Source organism: Abramis brama (genome assembly GCF_963993115.1).
Source record: "Abramis brama genome assembly, chromosome: 9".
NCBI lineage: Eukaryota > Metazoa > Chordata > Actinopteri > Cypriniformes > Leuciscidae > Abramis > Abramis brama.
Window position 1 is genome coordinate 41,533,311 of NC_139971.1, and position 25,489 is coordinate 41,558,799.

Here is a 25,489-nt window from a genome sequence, read left to right on the forward strand (position 1 = left end):
CATAATCTTCTAATTCTCAAATAAAATTTTTTAGATAAATTATAGCATTCTGGGAAATAAGCTTCCAGAAAGCTTCATGAAAATTGTATAAAATAATGTCATTATGTTTTAAATAATGTGATTACTTAATTTGATTCTTGATACAATTCAATTAATAATTTTCACTAGCCCCCACCAAAAATAAAATAAATAAATAAAATAGTTATTTTTGACCCATAACTTTGTATAAGGTTAAAACCTACTTTTTAGATACCAGTCAAATTTCACAATTTCGATACCACAACTAAAAGTACTAGAAAAACAATGGAAAAGCACAGTCAAATGAAACTTATCTGCTTGAACGGATTTGACACCCAGCCTTCGGTATAGATATCTGTTTAAGGTGGAGACTGGTTCCTACATTCGTTACATTGCTGTACCTTGTCTTTAATAGGCCATAAGCACCAAAAATCCTGTTTCACAAAAATGCACTGTAACTGCATCAGAAACATTACTGCTCATTCGGAAGACACATAAAACCAGAACCGTATTTTGATTAGTTATAGTACAAGCAGGTCCACTTGATGAGGTTGATGCCCTGGCATATTCCACTCCTTTTTTACCACCCAATCTATTAATGCATTTTGGAATAAACTGGTAATTGTCAACTAAGTGACTGACTCAAATCATTAGAAATAATTTACTGAATACAGTTAGAAATAATAAAGGTTCCTCACTTCGCTATAGTTATATATTAGTTTTGATATATTTTAACATACAGTAAACATTTTTCATTGATTTCGCATTGTGCATCATGTATTTGCTTAGCTTGAAAGAATGGAAGGTGCAAAAAAAACAAAAACATTTTGACAGAATTATCTAAAATACTCTTCTATGTTCTGTAGGTTTTTGAAAAGTGATGCTGCACAGGAAGCGTGTGAGTGTCTGACTAAAGTTCTGGGTAAAAGTCCATTATTACTGACAGAACTGGATCTGAGTGAAGATAAATTAAAAGATCTGGATAGAGAGAAGCTCTCTGCTCTTTTGATGGACTCTCATAGCAAAGTGGAGAAAATCAAGTGAGTCAACATGATTTAAACATTATAACTTCTCTGTTAATTTTATTATATGAGACTATCAGTTACATACAGTATGTGATCAAAATTGAAGACCTGCTGATCTGATGTGTGTTGAATATGTCCTGAAGTACAATCAGAATAATAATAAATGCTGTTTCTGTGTTTAGGCTGAATAATTGTGAGCAGACAGAAAGTTCAGTTCTAGCTACTGTTCTCTCCTCTAAAACCATCCTGAAAGAGCTGGACCTGAACAAAAGCCGTCTGCTGGACTCTGGAGTCAAAGAGATCTGTGCGGGACTGAAGAATCCTGAGTGTGAGCTGAAGATACTCAAGTGAGTACATTTCACCTCATTTTAAGGATGTTTGATAACTTTTTTGTGTGCTGATCTAATACTAATATTTTCTTAGTGTTAGGTGCACATTTTAACAATATTAAAGTTATTAAAATCAACCCAATATATACAGGTTTATTATAATTAATTATACAAGTGGTCTGTCTGAATATTCACATCTGATTGGCTGGAAGTTGTGCAATAAAACAGTTTAATTCACACGTTCAGGTCAGGTTCGTTCTATATTAGTTCACTGTTTTCATTTAAGCACACAGACATATATCACTCGCACACAGAGGGCCCTATCATACACTGGCGCAATGTGGCACCAGGCGCAACACAAGTGTTTTTTTGTTAGTTTTAGCCCGACGGCGTCATCATTTTTGCCTCCTGCGCCACTTTGTTTAAAAAGCAAATGCATTTGCGCCCATTTGTGCACCCACGGGCTGCTGGTCTGAAAACGAGGTGTGTTCAGGCGCAACAACTGAACGACCATCTGACTTCTCAAAGTATCACTGCCATAGTGATGTGATTGATCTGCAGGCAAATTTTCCATAGCTCCTGACGTTACTGAAATAGCTTTAAAAAAGAATAAAAATAGAGGTAGACCCAGGGGGCAAAGGGGGTTTAGCAGACATGGGCTGCTGTAAAAGGTTGTCATATAAAAATGAAATCTATGATGTCTGAGGATCACAACCTGGGTGGACAACCCGGTCAACAAGCTGCTGAAAACTTGTAATTAGGGTCAAAACAATGCTACCTCAAATTCTGCTTTAACTCCCCGGAATCACCCAAACATGCTAAAAAGGTTTAATTATATTCATGAATCCTGAGACATATCTCCCTGATACTTTATGCTAGAAACAAACTGAGCACACCTTTCAAAAGAGTGGAAGATAAGCTTTCATCTGATGCCTTGATTGTACATGTAATTAGAATGTAAGAGTTAACAATGCCTCTTAATTCATAGGTAGGCAAAAAAAATGAAAAAAAAAATGGAACATTCCATTTGTAATCGGTAGCATTCTTTTCCCTTTGTTGTTGTTAAAATGAACAAATTACCATGTGAAGTTAACTTTTACTAGATGAAATCATATTTTGATCATTTTCACTTACCAGACAGTCCTCATGGCCCATAACACATTTAGAGGGAATTCAATTTCAAGCCTATAATAGCCTGTCAATTCAAACAAGATCCAAGAAAGAAGTTTACCATTAACTGATGTTAATTGTATACTGCTCTGTTTCTGTATGTACAGTATATAGTTTGCATATTTATGCAATATCTATTATTTGTATTGCAATGTCTAGTATTTCTAATATTCTTTCACAAGTGGGATAGCTTTATTTATTCTATCGAAATAAAAAAAAAGGATTTGAGGATTTTGGGTTAGGCTGGTTACTGTTCAATCCAGGTGTTTGGAGTGTGAGACAAAGGTACTGACAACTAAATGTTGAAAGACTAAAACACACAGGAGTCATGTGTGGAGTAGGTTTAAAAGTATTTACTGATTAAAACTGTTACATTAAGTAGCAATTTGTACAAAAACAAAAACAAAAAAACAATTAATGAAACAGACAAACAGATTACAATTCAGGGTGATAACTAATTTCTGTAATAATGTTTATACAATTTGTTTAGTTGTTTTCAGAGTCACTGCTGCTGTCGCTGCTCTCTAGTGTTTCGGCATGCTGTATCCTACTACATTTGGTTGCCAACCCCTGGCAACGGCATCCTATGTAGCATGGAATTGCCCTCTTTGCACAGGAGCAGTTCTTCTGACAACCTTTAACACAACCACATGATATTGCCATGGCCATTGACACAGGCCAGGCAGGCTGTGTAGATGGAATTGGAACTGCTTGGCCCTCATCCAGAGACCATCCAAAATTTCTGAAGGAGGGAATTTCTGGCTTGGCAATGTGTGCATTCTTGTCAATAATGGTTGCCAGAGCTGCCCGTTTAAGGTGGAAGAGAAATGCGTTTTCAGTCGGAGGAAGTAGCTTTAAGAGTGTTGATTTGTTGTTCAAGAACTTGTATGCTCTCAGTGTCCCCAGATCAGAATCTTCAAAGTGATCAGCTGAGGATGTATACACATCTATGATGAGGCCTCGTGCCTGGTGAAGCAGGTCATCTGTTATGTCATCAGTTGTGTTTTGACCAAACTCTTCAAGTGCAGGTATGTCCATTCTCATGCTGCTTTTGAACCAAGACTTCTTACCAGTGAAATAAGGATAACTAGTTGTATCTCTTCCACTAAGACTGTGGACAAACGGCATAGCACAGCATAGTGAAGGTCCCAGTGCTGCTACCATTTCATGTATGGGCAGATAGGCATTCTGCGTTGTTCTCACCCACAGCTCTGGCAGAGCACTGAGGTATGTTGAACCATAGTACAGGCACATGACAATGATGTCTGTGTCATTGGCATGGATGATAACTCTGCCAACTCCTTCATTCTGGACACTGTAGAGGGTGTGGAGTATTATCCTTGTGTCTGCCTCCTTCTGTGTGGACTCAAGAGCAGGAACATCCCTGACAGAACCATCTACAAGCACAACGGTCTTTGTCTCTTCTTTAAATCCACCACCCAGGTAGATACGAGTCAGGCCAATAGGAGGCTCGAGTTGTTCATGCTCACACCACCTTTCACAGAGGAATTGAAGGAGATTTGCTTTATTGGCTGATACAGAAAAAAACTCCTGTGGATCTGGAGCTGTGAACTGCTCACTAACTTCATATACTTTTGCAGATTTTGGTGTGTACCTCCGGCTTTGCTCAGCAGACTTAAGGCTTGGTCCACTGTATCTGTCACAACAGAAGTGTATAAACTCAGTGCCAGCAGGTACATCATTCATCAGCATTTTTTTGTATCTATCAGCAATGTGTCCAAATGTTTCACCTTTGTGAAAAGACCAGTGGCGTATGGCACACATAGCGTCGATGACAACTGATGTTTTTCTGTCACTTTGAGGCAGATCAGGAATGATGGTCACTCTGGTCTCCTCTTTCAGGATCTTCACTAAGCTCGCCTTGGTACCAGTCCTCATACTACCATCTTCCTGGAAGAGGGATGGGGGGAAGTCACTGCACTCATGTTTGCCAATAAAGTCAATAATGTTGAGTTCTCCACCACTGGCAATGATCTGTGTCATACGCAGAAGGGCAGTAACTTCTTGGCTCTTGCCAGGTGCTGAAGATTTTCCACCAGATGTCTTTGTTTTTTTGTTTTGTGTGTGGAAAGTGTTGAGCTTCACGATGCTTGTTCTCTTCTGAACATTGGACAGTGACTCAGACAACGCTTGTAGACCCAATTCCTTCACATGTGTTAAGTTGTCCTTGACTGTGGGTTCCGCACACTGTCCTGTTGATATGTTTATCAAGCATGGTGTGGCTACTGTGAATGGGTTGGTCTCCACTGCTGCAATAACCTTGATAACCATTTCTGCATCCCTGGTGACACGACTATGACCAGATTCATGGTGTGGGCTGGATGAATGGAGATGTAACATGGACTTTAGCTCTGCAGAGACAGCTGCAGTGAGAGGTTTGGTGTAGACCCACTTTATTCGGGCTGCAGGGTTGAGTGTAGTGCCATCTAGTCCACTCGCTTCCTTGGCATCTGCATTGTAAGTCTGCTCCAGAAGCATGTCTGGAGACACACCGTTATGGCTGCCGTCAGCTCTCCGTCCAATAAATGCCCCTGTCATCATAGCTGCATGTACCTCTGGGGCCGTTTCAGGCAGTTTCTTCATCTCGGCCAAATACAGAGGCAAAGACTGTTGCCCATATTTGTAGTGACCTGCTGCAGTGAGGTAAGGTAGCATTTGTGCTGATTCACAGAGATGTCCTACCCAGTCACCCTCCCTCTCATAATAGATAAATCTATGCAGAATGTCTGATATCTCCAGAAACATTGACCAGAAGGTTGCAGTTGGATTTCCATGCAGTGATTTCTGAAAAAGCAGCATCTGTTCTCGCAGGATTGACAAGTGTGGGTGTGACACTTGGATGACCTTTAGCTTCTGAGTACCCGTGGTGTCTTTTCTAAACAACATCTTCATGACTGTTTCTACCTGTGACTGCCAATGCTCTGTGCCTGTCTCTGTGACCCATGCCTCAAATAATTCCCAGTACAGGCGCCACATGGCTTCACTGAGAATCCTGATGGCGTGTATAGTTTGGTAATAGCTTTCTCACCAAACATTTTCTTGATGGTCCCTTCCTGACACAGACCTGCTGAAACCAGAAGATGCACCAGCATCCCTGATAATTTTGCCAACAGCCTTCATGTATTTGTGCGCTTGGTGAAATCCCCCCAGCAGTAAGACTACATTGCAAAACTCTTCTCTGTGTTTGTCTCTGATTGTAACTGCTAGTTCATATGTGGCCTGATCTCCAGTAATGATGGTATACTTATCCCCAAGTGCATGTGATGTATTGACCAGCCTCTTCATCTCTTCTTTGAGGTGTAGCGACAATGGCATCTGCTTTTCAAATTAGCGGATCATGTGATAAAAAGAAACACATCGTCTTTGTCCAGGCTGGTTAATAATTGCCCCACGAGGACCAATTTGCCAGCACCGACCTTCTCCCCAACTTTTACAGCCTCCTGGCATTCCAGAAGACACACACACACACACACACACACACACACACACACACACACACACTCGTGGACTTTCAACCAGAAACCCACCACGAGATGCAACTGAGGCACATTGCCATATATGGACTTCCACATAGTAAAATTTAATTTTACCATTCATTACAAATTTATAATAGAGGTGTGGTTTGTTAGAGTAAAATCTTTAATTCCGAAGATTCATTGAAAGAAAATCACTCCATAGTGTCTTGTAACTCGAACCTGGTCATAAACTTTTATGACCTCAAGACGGCAGCTCATCCAGCTCCTTTGCAAGCCAACATTCCAACACCTTAACACACATGGAACATTTCAGAGAAAACTCTTCAAATGTTTGATATGTATTCCTGTGTTTCTCAAAGTGTCGTCGTTTGCCATAACGGAAACACTGACAATTTTATTGTGTGTTTTAATCAAGTTTTATTTGTGTGTAATGAGGCATATGAACATAATGTTATGTGTGTCCAATATCTACCTGTAATTCTTGGTATCTGTCTGACCGTCCTGTTTTAATTCAACCAGTCCCGCACATAGTAACACTGTATTGTAAGATGTATTGTTCCAAGTGTACAATCTTAAGAAGAAATATGAATTCTTTCTCTCATAAGACATATGGTGAAAGTAGGCGTTTTCTTCTTCACACAAAGAGAATTTTCCCGCGTCAGAAAAGACAATCTGATTCGCTGTCGTTCCAAAACAGGGCGTAAAACAGATGTCTGTTAAAAGGACGAGACCCCCACTTCTCGCTCTCTTCCCTCTCTGGCTCTTCTCTTCCTTCTTCGACCCCGCTGATTCCTTCCTCTCTTCTCCGGTCGCTCTCATCCCGGACCTCATCCACGTGTAGCGCAGCTCCATGGCAACCAGCTGAACAGGCCTCGTCGTGGCCTCTGGGACACAAAACCCCGCGCCATGTAAAAGCCTGCTGCCTTAGAAACCAAGATTTCTAGCCTCTTCCGCACGGAAGACGAACTCTCTCGGTAATGTTACATACAGTGAGCCTTTAAACTTCGCGGCACCTGAAGACGCAACAGAAACAGGACACCATCCGCGCTGTTCTGCCAGTTTCAGCATCACCCGAACAAAAGACAAAATCGCAAGTATATTGAGTTGATAAAACTGCTTTCCAGGTTGTCTCGTGAATCTAGGTTTCTGTATGTAATAATTACTAGCTTTTCTTTCTTTCTTTCTTTCTTTCTTTCTTTCATTTCATGTTATCCTGATCACGTATTTTCTTGTTTGGTTATATGTTTGTTTGTTTATTGTTTGCATTTTTACGTACGTTTATATTCGTAGCTCATAAAATCTCTAGTTATGCATTTATTAAAATTCATAAATACTTTTCACTGTCTCTGTATTTGAAAGCCCACCATTCTAAAGTCACTGAAACAAAAGATCTTAAGCTACAAGCTCGATATTAGACTACATTCAGTAGTTTTAATTAATAAACTCAGAAGGTTGGATGTCCGTGGCCAGGAGATCAAATTTTCGTGGAGTTTGTAAAGAGATACCCCTTCTTAACTGTGATAATCTCACCGTTATTCGCTGGACGAATAACGATTAGATCAGTTACAGAACGAGTTAATCTCGATAATTGATAAATTAAGTGTACATGCGACTTATGAATTATGACCATGAGTCATAAATATTAATATTCCAAGATTCCCCATATTCTTGAGCTAATTCATATTTACCCAGAGTCGTATTCGTTACATGTTTGGTGGAGTAATCCAAGGGCAGTTTCAAACTTTATTTGGTGGGCAAATTCAGTTTCAGTTGAATGTGTATTATTGGTTTAATAATTGTAAGCTATACGCGCGTTTTGAATTGTGAGTCGCTAAGGCGAACTCACTCAGCTGATGGTATAGGCACAGCTCAGCTCTGTAAAAATCTGCAGTTCATGATATTACAATTGTCTCTGTACATGTAATATGATTTAAACCGACTAAATGAAGACGAAGGATCTTTTTTTAGGACGAAGACGTAAATCTGATCTGAGCAGTGCGTCAGTTTCAGTCGTAGTAGGCCTTATTATGATACGTTAACGATAAACTCCTGGTCAGAAATTGGCGTCGCGATCCAATTTTGTACACCTAATGCATTATCATAAAGTGCTATTTTGATTAATGTTTATGGGAGATGAGCAGAGGCATAATTCCTGCTCATAGCTGTTTTGATGCCTGTCGTGCTCACAGCTTAAGTAAATAGATGTTTTAATCCCTGTTTGCTCACAGTTTCTAATAATTGAACAGAAGATAATTCCTGTTCATAGCTGGAACAGAAGAATAATACCTGTTCACAGCTGTAGTAGTCACAGATGTTTAATCCCTGTGTACTCACAGTTTAAGTAAATAGATGTTTAATCCCTGTTTGCTCACAGTTTCTATAAAACAGAAGTCCTAATTCCTGTTTTTATTGTAAACCGTTTCATATATAATGTGTAATTTAATAGATGTGTAATTCCTATTAGTCACATGTTATGAAACTCGTGTAATTTTTCCGCATGCAACAGAGCGCGAAATACTCGTGATTTCCACAGATAAAAAAAAAAAAATCTGCTGTCTAAATTGCTGAATCATGCACCGACACTAGAGGGCAGCCTCTAGAGGTGTGGCAGTGCTCAAATTACGCGCCCCCCACCGACGTCATCCTGCGTGAGCGTCGCCTCCCACTGACGTCAGCCTGCGCGAGCGCAACTACGCCATCTCGTGGCGTTATAAGATAATACCTGCTTTCAATTTCTTTTTCTCTCTCTGCATTCATTTTTTTTTTTTCCCCGATCATAGAATGAACGATCGAACTCTCAAATACTTACCTGCATTCAAAGCTTAGCTTATGCTGATATTATTTGGAGTTAGACAATTCTCTTTTCTGTTTTTGATTGTCACACTTTAAGAAAAAAAAAAAAAACTTTTCCGAATTAAAGCTTAGACTTGATTCACTCAGTTCATTGATAGTCCCAGCCTGCATTGAAGGGTCTCATTGCTAACCTTTTCGTTCGATTATTTTTATAATCAATACTAATAACTTCAGTGTTATTGTAAGGATTATAGGAAGTCATTCTGAATTTCAGTTTTAATTATTATTGATACTTCACTGTTATCATTCTAATTTTCTTTCCTTCCTTATTTTTATTATTTTGGACCTCTCCTTGAACGCTTAGTTGAATTTCAATTCAAACTAGTTTGAATTTTGATTTAAAATTGTGTCTAATCCACCAGGTCGACCACTGAGAGGACATACGCCCTCACCCTTGTGGCACAAATCCACTGCCGGGGCCTATTCCTCTGCCTGCGTCTCAAGCCTGTGTTGTTATTCACATTTTATTTCATTGATAATTTTTCTTTTTCCTCCTTCCCTCTCTTCTCCAGTCTCTCCAAAAAGGGGGGGGGGGGGGGGTTATTCTGATAAATCACCATCAGTTATCATAATTTCCTTTTTGTTGTATCACTATTTTAGTAAAGCCTTTGCCTCTGACTCCTGCATACATATTTACCCAATTTGATGAAACCAGAAAGCCTTAATTCACATTAAGTCCAACCTCTTAATCCCTTATTGTGTATCTATGGGCAGGACTCAGTCAGTGCACTGTGGTGATTGAGACGTCATCACTGGTTTCCACCTGGATGACCTCTATTCACCCCAGGTAACTAAAATTTGATAGAACCCATCCACTTATTATGAACCACAGAATACTAGATATTCCTCCTGGTGTATTTTAAGTGTTTGGGCCCACCTTTTTCTCTCTAAAACACACCTTCTTTCGAGGTCCTGTCCCGATAACTCTAGCAGTATTAATAGGCTTAGGCCTCTTTAATTTTTTTTTTTGTTTGCTTTACTATATAACACTCTCCGTGTTATTGTTTGTGACATTTCATTGCAGACCAATTCACTTCCTTGTGTTGTGTTTCCCTTTTTCTTCACTACCTCTAACTTTGTCTTTCTCTATTCTGTTGTGATTTGTTTCTCTCATTTCACGTACATACAGAACCTATAGAGACCCCAGGAAAGCTGAATAATAGAGTAAACAATCCAAGCGGGCGTCATAAGACGACCCCCTAGGCTACCGCCTGTCAAAATCTCTATTGTGGGTTTAGCCATACCCACGAAATTGGCTCCGCTAACTGTCGGCATCAGTTAGCCCCGAAATTCTCATAAACGGCCTAGCCGTATGAGTATAGCTCATTTGACCCTAAAACAAACTTGCATTTTGTCTCTTTTTGTGTGTGCTGTGCTTCTCTCGCCAACAGTAAGCCGAGATGTCGAGCTCACCCTGTCCTGCAGTCCGCTGGGACGACCTTGAGGCATGGCTGAGAGACATAACAAAGACCGTGCTGCCCCAGGACCCACATCGCTCGAGCCAAGAGCAACGGGACACAGACCTGGACCAGTTCGAGTCCCATGATCCAGCCCAGACATACAGCCACGAGCAGCTGTCCAAAATCTTCGGAAACCTCGCACTCAAACTCGTCGCCAGGGCCCGGGACAGCGAAAGGAGCAACGCCGACCTGCAGCAAAAGACAGCTGCACTACAGCTCCAGGCCACAGAGGCCCTGGAGGACCGAGCACACACACAGAGCCGTCTAGACCAGCTACTCTTCCCGACCGAGGAAGAGGACGCCACAGACACAAAGCTCCAGAAAGAAGTAGAAAGACTTCGAAATGCCCTGCAAGATCTGCACCTCGACACAGACCAAAGAGAACAGTTGGAGAGAAAAACCAGAAAAGAACTCAACGAAAGGCTCCAACGGGCTGAAGCCCTCCTTGAGAAAGCAAAGACTAGAATTCATCAGCTCACTCAGCAGAGACACGAGCTCCAAGATGAACTTGACACTGTTCATGCAGAACTAAAACATGCTTACAGATTGCAGAGTGTCTGGAACGGAGAAACACACATCACAGAGTTTCTCCCGGCCAGCCACCCCAACCCTGTCAGCCAAACATCAAAAGCTGAAAGGGGCGGAGCTGAAAAGGGTCAGAATCCTCTCCAGACGGATTGGGCCCCCAGCAACAGCTCTCCTCCCAAAAGCCTTGACAAGCTGGCCAGAAACATTCCTACGTTTGCCGGAGACCACAGTGTTTATGCGTACCTTCAAGACATTGATTTTCACCTACAAACTGTCGCTAACGTGACAGCTTGGGACAAGTTCTACTTGTTACGAATCACCGCAAATAGAGATGTGCGTATGTTTCTGGATCGCCAACCAGATCCCGTCAAAGCAGATTACAAGCAACTGCGACAAGCTTTGATCCGTGAATTCTCTGACCCAGAATCAGACCAAGGGTTTATCACGGCCTTTGACGTCAAACAGGCCCGATGTGAACACCCACACTCCTACTATGACCGACTCCGACAAACATTCTTCGGAGCAACCAACACCCCACATATGGAAGAAGATATATCTTTTAGAACTTTGTTTTTGCGGAATCTGCATAGCACTGTGAGTAAACATCTCGATGTGCTCGTCTGCCCACGAACCATGTCTACTCGACAACTCAGAGATTTAGCCCACAAGGCTTACACCAAGCAAAGGGCTATAGATGAAAAGACTGTAGAAACGCACACAATTTACTCCGTCTCCGAGCACTGCTCAGAGCCCGACAGCAGATTGCATCACGACTGTGACGGTGCTCATCCAGAGCGTCGGACCGAACGCTCAGAAAGATTCTGGAACCAGCATCACTCGCCGTCCAGAACTCCAAGCCCAGACCGTCGAAACTGCAACCTCTCTCCCCAGAACACTGGTGAGCCAGAGTCTTCTTACACAACAGATGAAGACAGTGCAGCCACGTCTGACACCGACACAGAAAACGAACACTGACACCTGCTGCTTCAAGGTCATCTCTGATCTGCAGCTGTGCAACCAGACCAATGTCTGCGCCACATACCTACCACCATCACGATTGCAGTGACTACACAGCACAAACGAACTTTACCAACTACACTGCACGCCTCAGAGCCGCTTACGCCACCTCCGCTGTGTACAAAGAAAGGTCATGCGGGCCTCTGATGAACAGACCTTTCCTATGCCAACAATGATGCCCCAACGCCACTCATGAGACATCGAAGCATGTGGCATACCAACCTCAGCGAAGCAACAAGACTGTCCTAGCCAACCAAGGACATCCGTCGCTGAAATCTTTCCTCCCTTTCTCTCTCTCTCCCTTTTGCCTCTAACAGGATGCTGTGGTGGTTCGCTAGAAAGCAGCCGCAATCGGACATCACCAGGTCCGATCCCGGCATCGCATGGAGAGAGAACACCCCCGACTCCTGACTGCCAAGGCAGGACTCATACTCAGAGAAGTCTAGCACGGTGATGTGCATCTCCACGGTCACCAACCACGCCCCGACACTCGTCTTGGCTTTCATCCTGTACCAGACTCAACAAGACGTGAGCAACCACAGCCAAGCTCACAAAGCCGTGTCTGGCGAGTTCCTACGAACCGTGAAAAAGGGGGGTCCCACGACATCGACCACCTCAACCTCACTTGAGCTGAGTCATCAGCCTAGCAACCACCTGCTATTTGATCGTCATGATCCACTGCCGTCCATTGTGCCCATTTGTTGTTCGACGAAGCCCATCCCGGATTTCGTCTAACAACAGGGGGGATTATGTAGCGACAATGGCATCTGCTTTTCAAATTAGCGGATCATGTGATAAAAAGAAACACATCGTCTTTGTCCAGGCTGGTTAATAATTGCCCCACGAGGACCAATTTGCCAGCACCGACCTTCTCCCCAACTTTTACAGCCTCCTGGCATTCCAGAAGACACACACACACACACACACACACACACACACACACACACACACACTCGTGGACTTTCAACCAGAAACCCACCACGAGATGCAACTGAGGCACATTGCCATATATGGACTTCCACATAGTAAAATTTAATTTTACCATTCATTACAAATTTATAATAGAGGTGTGGTTTGTTAGAGTAAAATCTTTAATTCCGAAGATTCATTGAAAGAAAATCACTCCATAGTGTCTTGTAACTCGAACCTGGTCATAAACTTTTATGACCTCAAGACGGCAGCTCATCCAGCTCCTTTGCAAGCCAACATTCCAACACCTTAACACACATGGAACATTTCAGAGAAAACTCTTCAAATGTTTGATATGTATTCCTGTGTTTCTCAAAGTGTCGTCGTTTGCCATAACGGAAACACTGACAATTTTATTGTGTGTTTTAATCAAGTTTTATTTGTGTGTAATGAGGCATATGAACATAATGTTATGTGTGTCCAATATCTACCTGTAATTCTTGGTATCTGTCTGACCGTCCTGTTTTAATTCAACCAGTCCCGCACATAGTAACACTGTATTGTAAGATGTATTGTTCCAAGTGTACAATCTTAAGAAGAAATATGAATTCTTTCTCTCATAAGACATATGGTGAAAGTAGGCGTTTTCTTCTTCACACAAAGAGAATTTTCCCGCGTCAGAAAAGACAATCTGATTCGCTGTCGTTCCAAAACAGGGCGTAAAACAGATGTCTGTTAAAAGGACGAGACCCCCACTTCTCGCTCTCTTCCCTCTCTGGCTCTTCTCTTCCTTCTTCGACCCCGCTGATTCCTTCCTCTCTTCTCCGGTCGCTCTCATCCCGGACCTCATCCACGTGTAGCGCAGCTCCATGGCAACCAGCTGAACAGGCCTCGTCGTGGCCTCTGGGACACAAAACCCCGCGCCATGTAAAAGCCTGCTGCCTTAGAAACCAAGATTTCTAGCCTCTTCCGCACGGAAGACGAACTCTCTCGGTAATGTTACATACAGTGAGCCTTTAAACTTCGCGGCACCTGAAGACGCAACAGAAACAGGACACCATCCGCGCTGTTCTGCCAGTTTCAGCATCACCCGAACAAAAGACAAAATCGCAAGTATATTGAGTTGATAAAACTGCTTTCCAGGTTGTCTCGTGAATCTAGGTTTCTGTATGTAATAATTACTAGCTTTTCTTTCTTTCTTTCTTTCTTTCTTTCTTTCATTTCATGTTATCCTGATCACGTATTTTCTTGTTTGGTTATATGTTTGTTTGTTTATTGTTTGCATTTTTACGTACGTTTATATTCGTAGCTCATAAAATCTCTAGTTATGCATTTATTAAAATTCATAAATACTTTTCACTGTCTCTGTATTTGAAAGCCCACCATTCTAAAGTCACTGAAACAAAAGATCTTAAGCTACAAGCTCGATATTAGACTACATTCAGTAGTTTTAATTAATAAACTCAGAAGGTTGGATGTCCGTGGCCAGGAGATCAAATTTTCGTGGAGTTTGTAAAGAGATACCCCTTCTTAACTGTGATAATCTCACCGTTATTCGCTGGACGAATAACGATTAGATCAGTTACAGAACGAGTTAATCTCGATAATTGATAAATTAAGTGTACATGCGACTTATGAATTATGACCATGAGTCATAAATATTAATATTCCAAGATTCCCCATATTCTTGAGCTAATTCATATTTACCCAGAGTCGTATTCGTTACAGAGGACAGATGGATCAGTTGGAGATATTGGGATAAGAGGAAGATAACTAATGGTGCTGGCCTCTCTGTGTGGGTGGAGATCCGCACAGAAGGCAGAGAAGCCAGGCAGTACCGTTTCTGCCTCTGGAGGAGAATCCAGCAATTGTGAAGTTGTAGTTATCCTTGCTAGGCGCCACACAAGCAAAAGGTCTTCAGCTCTGCCATCTGAGGAAGTCATCACACTGTCAAGGCTCTTAATGTGTTCAAGTGACCTGGATCTCTGTCTGTCTTTAGTTGAGATGTGGCATATAGGAGCTGGACGGTCAGGGACATCAGAAAGGGTCTTTCTCCTGTCGGATGTTGAAGTAGGGAGTCTGACACCCTCCTGCACTCTACTACTCTCTCTATTTTCGACAATGAGTGCTGTTGTGGCATGGAAACTTCCCCCATCCAGCATCTTCTTTTTCCAATCCAAATTGTCCATGGCAAAGACATGGGGAATCTTGCAGTTTTTGGTCATGGCCTCAGGAATATAGACACCATCTGTCTCTACCTGCAGCATCACCTTTTCACCTTCTGCTGTCAGCTGACGTTGCAGACGCTCATAGCTGATCCCCAGCCCAAGTCTATTGCTCAGTGTAATTAACGACTTGCTGCGTGTCTGATTGAATATATGGTACGCAGTGGCTATGCCCAAAGGTGTTGGTACTCCAAAGAAATTCTGCAGGATGTGCTGTGAGGTGATGAGGGATTTCTCTGTTGTTGCCTGATCGACAATGACTCTTCCTGCTTCCTCTTATCTAAAGAGCCACAGGATTGTAGTATGCCTATTTGTCTGTATAAGTAGGCTACGCACACATTTCTTAAGTGGTCTGAAGATTTGATCATTTAAATACAGTTGATTAGCATTGTCAATCAACTACAGCCCACAATTAGGCTACAACAATTAAATTAAATTACTATTACATTACTATTAAATTACTATTATTAATATAATAATAATAATAATAATAATAATAATAATAATAATAATAATAATAAATTATAATAAATTATTAAATTACTGATAGGAAGGCTACCCTATATATATAAGATACGATTAACTGTTAAATAGTTAGCCTATAGCTAACATTATGGGTAACATTAGCAATCCGATACTATCTTGAGGTATTTTTTTTAAATATTGAGTTCATATACTATGTCTAAATCACTAAGCCAATGTGTGTAGCAAAACACAATGGATATGGATGTCAGGACACATAACATGACCATTTTAATTAGGATGGAAAGAAACAATGCCCCCATGGGGTGAGTTACGGGCTATTACTGTTTTTATAAATAAGTCCTTGAAACACTGTTTTTGGTGAGGATCTGATTTTTTACTGCCCAAGCTATTCATCATTATTATAGTGTTCATATTATAGCAACTTGAAATAAGATTGTTTGATAATGGAAACTGAAAAGCACTTACCATGAAATTCGTGACCTTGAATTTGCCAGCTTCTCGATATTGTATCGCTGCTAACGTTAATGTCTTTGCGGTCCACAGCAACAATAAGTGGTTAGTTAGTGCCATCTAGTGGTGTAATGAAAATCCAAGTAGCCTATTTTACATGAGATTTTTCCAACAATACAGGAAGTTGCGTTAACACAATCGTGCAAACATGTACCACTGCAGAAGAAGTTGTGTTTTTGATGTGTTTGTTTGTGGACTAAATTCGCAGTAAAAGTGCAAGGATACAAAGACAGAACCGACTGATGTGTTATTTGTTTTAACTTTGCATGGTCTGTCTTCACCTTTTTGGTAAGTAAATCTATGTAAAACTATTTGACCAATCAAAACTATTTTCTTTGCAGCAGACTAAGCTAGAACTAGTGCTAGTGGAGAAAGATGGAATACAATTAGCAACAACAGAAGTTTTTTAATGTAGCCTACATGATCACAACTTTATTTCATACTGCTTGTACAATCAAAATATCGTTTGAAAGCTGTATTCCCGTTGTGTCGGTAGGGCTGTTGATTTCAAAACTAAAATGATCTATAGCAGAGATATGAAAGCAGTTATGGATGGTGGCATTTGATCGCTGCTGCTAGCTGCCTGGTAGGGAACTGCGCGAGTTCAAAAGCATTTTTTTTGCGGGGGGACACGCATACTTTGAACACATCCTACAAGTTTCCAGCAACTTGTTGACCGGGTTGTCCACCCAGGTTGTGATCCTCAGACATCATAGATTTCATTTTTATATGACAACCTTTTACAGCAGCCCATGTCTGATTTCCTAAAAAACAGGTGTTTTGCCCCCTGGGTAGTAGTTACTGACATCACATCTTGTATGCATCGCCGGCGACTATGTGATGCAAGATTCAAGTTAACTTAACTTTGCATGCTAAATAAGAAAATATAGGCCTGGTTTTACAAACAGAGCTTATATTAAGCCAGGATTAGGCCTCAGTTCACTTAGGGCATTTACAGTGAGGAAAATAAGTATTTGAACACCCTGCTATTTTGCGAGTTCTCCCACTTAGAAATCATGGAGGGGTCTGAAATTGTCATCGTAGGTGCATGTCCACTGTGAGAGACATAATCTAAAAAAAAAAATCCAGAAATCACAATGTATGATTTTTTAACTATTTATTTGTATGATACAGCTGCAAATAAGTATTTGAACGCCTGAGAAAATCAATGTTAATATTTGGTACAGTAGCCTTTGTTTGCAATTACAGAGGTCAAAGTTTCCTGTAGTTTTTCACCAGGTTTGCACACACTGCAGGAGGGATTTTGGCCCACTCCTCCACACAGATCTTCTCTAGATCAGTCAGGTTTCTGGGCTGTCGCTGAGAAACACGGAGTTTGAGCTCCCTCCAAAGATTCTCTATTGGGTTTAGGTCTGGAGACTGGCTAGGCCACGCCAGAACCTTGATATGCTTCTTACAGAGCCACTCCTTGGTTATCCTGGCTGTGTGCTTCGGGTCATTGTCATGTTGGAAGACCCAGCCTCGACCCATCTTCAATGCTCTAACTGAGGGAAGGAGGTTGTTCCCCAAAATCTCGCAACATGGCCCCGGTCATCCTCTCCTTAATACAGTGCAGTCGTCCTGTCCCATGTGCAGAAAAACACCCCCAAAGCATGATGCTACCACCCCCATGCTTCACAGTAGGGATGGTGTTCTTGGGATGGTACTCATCATTCTGCTGGTGGAATTATGACCAAAAAGTTCTATTTTGGTCTCATCTGACCACATGACTTTCTCCCATGACTCCTCTGGATCATCCAAATTGTCATTGGCAAACTTAAGACGGGCCTTGACATGTGCTGGTTTAAGCAGGGGAACCTTCCGTGCCATGCATTATTTCAAACCATGACGTCTTAGTGTATTACCAACAGTAACCTTGGAAACGGTGGTCCCAGCTCTTTTCAGGTCATTGACCAGCTCCTCCCGTGTAGTTCTGGGCTGATTTCTCACCTTTCTTAGGATCATTGAGACCCCACGAGGTGAGATCTTGCATGGAGCCCCAGTCCGAGGGAGATTGACAGTCATGTTTAGCTTCTTCCATTTTCTAATGATTGCTCCAACAGTGGACCTTTTTTCACCAAGCTGCTTGGCAATTTCCCCGTAGCCCTTTCCAGCCTTGTGGAGGTGTACAATTTTGTCTCTAGTGTCTTTGGACAGCTCTTTGGTCTTGGCCATGTTAGTAGTTGGATTCTTACTGATTGTATGGGGTGGACAGGTGTCTTTAGCTAACGACCTCAAACAGGTGCATCTAATTTAGGATAATAAATGGAGTGGAGGTGGACATTTTAAAGGCAGACTAACAGGTCTTTGAGGGTCAGAATTCTAGCTGATAGACAGGTGTTCAAATACTTTTTTGCAGCTGTATCATACAAATAAATAGTTAAAAAATCATATATTGTGTTTTCTGGTTTTTTTTTTTTAGATTATGTCTCTCACAGTGGACATGCACCTACGATGACAATTTCAGACCCCTCCATGATTTCCAAGTGGGAGAACTTGCAAAATAGCAGGGTGTTCAAATACTTATTTCCCTCACTGTAAGTAGTTTTTATAAACATGAATTAGAAAAAAAAACATTACTGGTGTGCATCTTGAGACAAAACAAAGGCACTGACATATTTTAAGATATGTCAGTGCAAGTTGCTTTCAATTAGAACAGCTCAAACATGCATTTTAGTCTGAGACCAGGTTTAAGCCTTGTCTGAGAAACCGGGATATTAGTGGAGCGGCTAAGTGATATAATCGTTCAGTTTATGATACAAGCGTGAAAATTGGCATGAGCAGTCTCCATGGGTCACTTGACAAGAAAATTGTCCGAGCCACTTGAAATTTCAAGATTTTTCATTTTTCAAGATGGCCGACACCTTAGTGGAGCAGTTAAGTGATATAGTGGTTTATTTGGTGATACAAGCATGAAAATTGGCATGAGCAGTCTCTGATGGTCACTAGACAATAAGCCACTCACAGCTACTTGAAATTTCAAGATGGCTGCCATTTTTCAAGATGGCCGACACCTTAATGGAGCAGTTAAGTTATGTAGTGGTTTATTTGGTGATACAAACATGAAAATTGGCATGAGCAGTCTCTGATGGTCACTAGACAATAAGCCACCCACAGCTACTTGAAATTTCAAGATGGCGGCCATTTTTCAAGATGGCCACCGCTAAGGGTGTCACGATTCTCCAAATCCTCGATTCGATTACATTTTCGATTCTAAAGTCACGGTTCGATTCGATTCTCGATTTAAAAAAAAAAAAATGTGAAAGCACAAGCTATGCCATTTTTAGACTTTTATGCAATATAATAATATCTGACCTTTGTTCGCAATGTACCACACACTACATTGTCAAATTTAAAACGTTTATTAACAACATAATGTAACAATAACTTATATCTTAAGTCAATTGGAAACTTAAACAACCTATTACCTATTATAGTCCCGGGGCTCCCTGGACTCCTCAGAGCAGTCACAGGCGAATAGCACGGCGTTTTAAATTGGGTTCCCACAGCGTTTGCAACGCAGTACGAGAGAACGTTCTCATAAGAGAACGTACTTGGTTACTTGCGTAACCTCGGTTCCAGAGATAAGGGTACTGAGTACTGCGTTGCCTTGCCGTGCTATTTCGCTCATATCAGGTACTTCGCTTCAGTCGATTTAAACCTAAAGTCCTTTGGCGAGTTTTCTCTAAATTTATACACTTCAGCCGCATCCAAATTGGCAATTTTCATGCTTGTATCACCAAATAAACCACTATATCACTTAACTGCTCCACTAAGGTGTCAGCCATCTTGAAAAATGGCCGCCATCTTGAAATTTCAAGTGGCTCGGACAATTTTCTTGTCAAGTGACCCATGGAGACTGCTCATGCCAATTTTCACGCTTGTATCATAAACTGAACGATTCTGTCAAACATAAGCACTTAGCCACTCCACTATATAGTGTTCTTGTTTTTTTTCCATTCTGAAATATTTTAATTAATAAGTAAGTAACAAACATTCCAATCCCAAATTCTAGACCTGCCAGAAGCACTTGATGCACAGCGAGTGACATTATGGAGGATTCTGCTCTATACAACTCTATTTTGGCAACAAAATCACAAACCTAAAGATGAAGTAGAATTTCATTTTGAGAGTGATAACACCAAACACAAATAAATCAACAAAGACTGCTTCAAGAAGAAGAAAAAGTTGAACAACATTTTGGTCCAGTCAGGGCCCAGACCTATGTCAGATCAATAATTGTGGAATGACTTGAGGAGACCTATAGACAGGAGATCCCTCTGAAATTTGATTAGCTCTTAACAAACTACTTGGAGCTAACCTATGAAACGCTAATCTGATCTATATGATTTTGAAAAGTCCAGTGAAGGGGAGATTCTCAAATTTTCAGTGGTATCACATTTGTCTCGTTGGACATTCAGGGGCTCGGTAGTGAGCGTGGTTGCATCATCAAGTTCTGCAGCATTGATTCATCAAGGAAACACATTCATTTTGATCCTCTAAATCAAACAGCAAGATTTTGCTGAAGTTTTGGTCTTTTGAACCACCAAATTAGCCAAAAGTAAAAGTAGTTGCATGCGTGCATATTTGTGTGCATGAAAACAAACACAAAAAACTGATTTGCATAAGAGCACTCTCTGACAAAGCACAGCAAAACATATGACACTTTGGCATGACACAAACCAAAACTAAGGATAACTTTAAGTCAGAGGGCTAAAATCGGGGTAGAATATGGCCATTTATTTCTAAATTATTACAGTTTTCGATGTAAAAACCAAACTAATGTTATGAGTGCACCACAGGAAACATTCTCTAAAGCCATATTTTATCGATCTAAGTGCATGGTCTAAAGCACACGGCACAAGTGCACTTAGTGCATGTCCGAATCCACTTTTGCTAGTTTAACGACGGGAAAAATGGCCGTCGCGCATGGTCTAAAAGGGTTGTCCCTATTCTCTTAAAAGACACTTAGTATGCCCATTTTTATAAGATAAGTCTTTATAAGTCTCTGATGTCCCCAGAGTGTGTATGTGAAGTTTTATTCAATGTGGCACCAGCCGCAACACAAGTGTTTTTGTTAGTTTCTGCCCGACGCATTTATCATTTTCGCTTCCTGCGCCGCGTTGTTTAATAAGAAAATGCATTTGCGCCCAATGCATCAGTGCCATTATTTACGTCTGTATTGGTGACAACATTACTAAAACTCATCAAAGACAACATGCCTGGATCAGTTGGCTCACACACTGGCTGTGATGCAGGACCCTGAAATAGTGGGACTTGGTAGCACCACCTATAAAATCTAGTGTGGCAGCACTCATTGGCCCTCATTTATCATTCTTGCGTAGAAACGGGCGTATATATTGGCGTAAGATTATGCTTACACTCCTCTCATCGCCTGATTTATGAAGCTGTGCGTACCTTTGAAATCCAGGTGTACGCAATACCTGCCCTTGATAAATGCCACGGCTGAAAACGATCATCATTAGAATAACACGCCCTTATATATTCAAGTCTCCGCTTCCCCCACGCCCTTATTTTACGCCATGGACACACGGAAGACGGCAAAGAAGATAAACTTCTCCGACGTTGGATGAGCAAATGACCTATCACAATGCATTATTTTACAGCACGTGTTTTGAAACCACATGTATTGGGGTGTACAATAATGATGATGATGTGGAGTACCATTCATTCAGATTAATAATTGCATGACAATTTGTAATATTATTATTATTATAATTTATGATTTTTATTATTAATGACGCTTATTGTTATTTAGAAGAAGAATGTCGTTATTATTATTATTTGTATTATTATTATTATTATTATTTAAAAGAAGAAGAATGTCATTTTTATGATTTTGTCAGTCTGAATTATTTTTTGGTCATTGAAAGCCTTTCATTACTGAACAGGTATACTCAAAAAAGGTATACTTTGCCTGGAGTGTTATAAAGTTGTGGATGGTTCTTTTTTAAAAAGTCTTTTGTCTTTTATTTTTCGTGTTCGCATTTATGAGGAAAAAACATTGTTACGTGACAGTTATCCATTACGGACGTGAGCGCTCTGAAAGCGACATGCTTTAAAACTTCCACAGAGACCTCAAACAGAAAGCACAAAGCCTTTCTTTAAAGCGAATTTCGTTTTGTATTAATTGTATCTTAATTTTAATCAGTGTTTCATTATCCAATTTTCTGGAATTAATAAATAAATAGCAGAGATAATCACGGAGGTGCCAGCGCCTGACTACTCGCCTCACACACCTAAAAAAATAGAAATATATCTATTATCTACAGAAATCTCTACTTTTAAACAGAACCATTCAAAACAAAATAAAATGATGTAATCTGTATGAAATGTGTATTTCTCTCCGGCGCGTTCACTACTGCGAAGATCGCGAGTCAGACTTCATCTTTGCAGCCGACACAGAAAACCAAATGTTTTTATTGGTTTATTAAGTACAAACAGGCGAGTTATGAAAAACTGAGTGTGAGGGATTTGTTCACTTCACACAAAAAGATCTTGGAATGAGATGGCTAACTGTAGCCTAGTAGCGTTTAGTCCACTGTCTAATTTAGAGATTTTTTTTTTTTTTTTACAGACTACCGACAACTTTAATCGGTTAATGTTGATACGGTCAACCATCGGTCAAACGGTCATCGGTTAACATCCTTATGTTGTTGTTTTTTTTACAGTGGGTCATAACCTATCATATCTTTTAGTTTGTCAGTGCGTTTTGTGGTGTTAGGAATTGTTTTTCTGCGCATTTCCACACTAACTCAAAACGTGCGTACATGTACACCACCTCCTGAGCTGGCGTAGGATTTGAGCGTGCCGTACGCCAACGTCCATATTGATAAATCTCAAAGTCACCGTGGTTTTGGGTGTACGCCAGGTGTACGCTGGAAATTTGGTGTACGCACTTTTGATAAATGAGGGCCATTGTGTCTCCTAATGAGGCACGTTGGGACAACGTGCGATGCCCCAATGTCAAGTACAGATGCACTGATGAGCTACTGTCCCATGTGTACAATTTTACAGCAATGCCTTGGCGGTGTTTCTAATTCTTTACCCGACATGCATGTGGCATTACACATCTCTCTGAGCGAAGCTTCGTCTTACCCGTTAGTGATGCAACTAACTGAACAGTACAAGCCATATGCATTCTTCCCAACCTCTATGGCATAGCTTTAGGCTTGTGCAAGCTTGATGGCTGGTTTAGTTGGCTCAGCCTTCTTTGCCAGAGGTATGTCGGAAAAATTACCTAGTTGATTTTTTTTTACCAGCTGCACAGGAAAACTACCTTAAACTCATTTTAATCATGTGGGGACAGGCTCAGGATCCAGGTCACCTCCAAAAGCCTCTAGTGTCTTGTCACAATTGAATGTCTTGGGTATCTCTCCAAGATTTGTGCTTCAGGGTCGGCTTGTGCGTTTTCATGAATTTATCTCCCTTGCCAGCAAGTGTGCGCTGCAGTGCAAGGGGATTCCTTGTAACTGCATAGGTATTTATCTTCCAGCTAAATAGAAAAATAGAAATAGTAAATAGAACACTAGTTACAGACGAAACCCATGGTTATATGGTTAAGTAGAAGACTGCATGCTCTCCTTCCCAACCCAAATATAATGTTGTACATTTTAATGCATTAATGTGGTACACATTCAGAGAGAAAAATTAAGAGCTCCAACCCCTTTTCAGTTACTAAATTGAAAAGAGTAAAATATGTCTTTACATTGACGTGTACCTGGAGTTTAAAGCTGACTCAGGGCCCTATCTTGCACCCAGCGCAATTGACTTTGTACACCGACGCATGTATCATTCCTATTTTGCACCCGCGCAAAGCGGACTTTTCCCTCCACAGACGCACGTCGGTAAACTAGCAAATACACTTGCGCTCCCAGGGGCAGTTCAGCGCAAAAAGGAGGCGTGTTCCGGCGCAAACGTTCCCTGATGCTATTTTACTGTTCCATAAAACAATTGCGCCACTGGCTAGAAAAAACCTAGTCTAAAGTCAGTGGCGCCTTGCGCGTTGTTAATTATGCTATTTTAAGGGCGCATGCTTGACCATAATGTATAGCGTGCACAACGCGCATACACTTTGATTCTCTAATCTACACAGAAGCAGCAGTTTTCATTTTTGCAAATCATATTATTACAAATGATAGATAGATAGATAGATAGATAGATAGATAGATAGATAGATAGATAGATAGATAGATAGATAGATAGATAGATAGATAGAGATAGACAATTTATTATAAAAGCATACATCTAGCTTACACATTTACCCACATTATTATATGCATGTTTAACCGAAGCTAATTTGGGTGTGTTTCTCCATCTCCAATGTCACTTCTCTCTCTTTTACGGCCGTGACGAGAGCGTTGCTCTCCTCGGCTGTGAACCGCTCCTGGCGCGCGCCTGGCAAATCCGCCGTTATAATAGCAATACGCCAAGGAAAAAGCGTGTCTGCTCTTAAAGGGAATGTGGGATGATGCTCTGATTGGTTTATTTCACGTTACGCCCAAACCACACCTATGAATAATGAAGCTACTTCAGACCAACCCCTTAAAGCTACTTCAGACCAACCCCTTTTAAAGTTTACAAACATGTTACAAATACTTCCTTCTTCAAATGTAGTGAAATACTGTAAACTTTTACAGTTACATTTTTACTTATTGCTGCAAACAATTACTCATATCTGGTAAGGTATTCAGATCTAGTGTGATTTTTTCATATTTTGCGATTTCAGACTATTGTCCCGTAATTAATTAATCATAACTACTGTACAAAGTAAAATTCAATATGAAATTTTATTTTTTTCTGTAGACTTTCAGACTGCAGTATCACAGAAGAAGGTTATAAAGCTCTGGCTTCAGCTCTGAGATCAAACCCTTCACACCTGATAGAGCTGGATCTCACAGGAAATGATCCTGGACAATCAGGAGTGAAGGAGCTCGATGATTTACTACAGGATCAGAAGTGTCAACTCAAGACACTGAGGTGAGTGCTATTAAAAACAACACTCAATAGTCTTAATCCTGTTTTTGCCAAAAGAGAATTCAACTGTCAAAAACACATATATAAATAAGATTTTGAAAAGACCCAAATGAAATGACATGTAATGTACTTACTCTGTTTCCAGGTTTTTGGATCATATTGCGGATGAAGCCTGTCAGCATGTGAGAGGAATTGTGGGTAAAAACCCGTTACTCCTGAGAGATCTGAATCTGAGTGAAAGTGAACTAGGAGACACAGGAGTGAATCAGATCGCTGCTCTACTGCAGGATAAACACTGTAAACTCAACACACTGATGTGAGTTGAACTTTTCTAACATTTTTATTGGACATTTAAATGATCTTAAATCGGGTGAACCCTACAGAACTCACAAGCACTAATCTTCAGTGATCACTAAATGTTGGCATCAAGTATTTTGTGTTTGTAAATTCTCCCTCTTCTGTTCA

The 25,489-nt window shown here is 40.8% G+C and overlaps 1 protein-coding gene across 1 annotated transcript in view; it reads left to right on the plus strand.

The window, feature by feature from the left end:
* Positions 1-25,489, plus strand: part of LOC311089879 (uncharacterized protein) — an 832,216-nt gene that overhangs the window by 110,029 nt on the left and 696,698 nt on the right. The window lies entirely within an intron of this gene.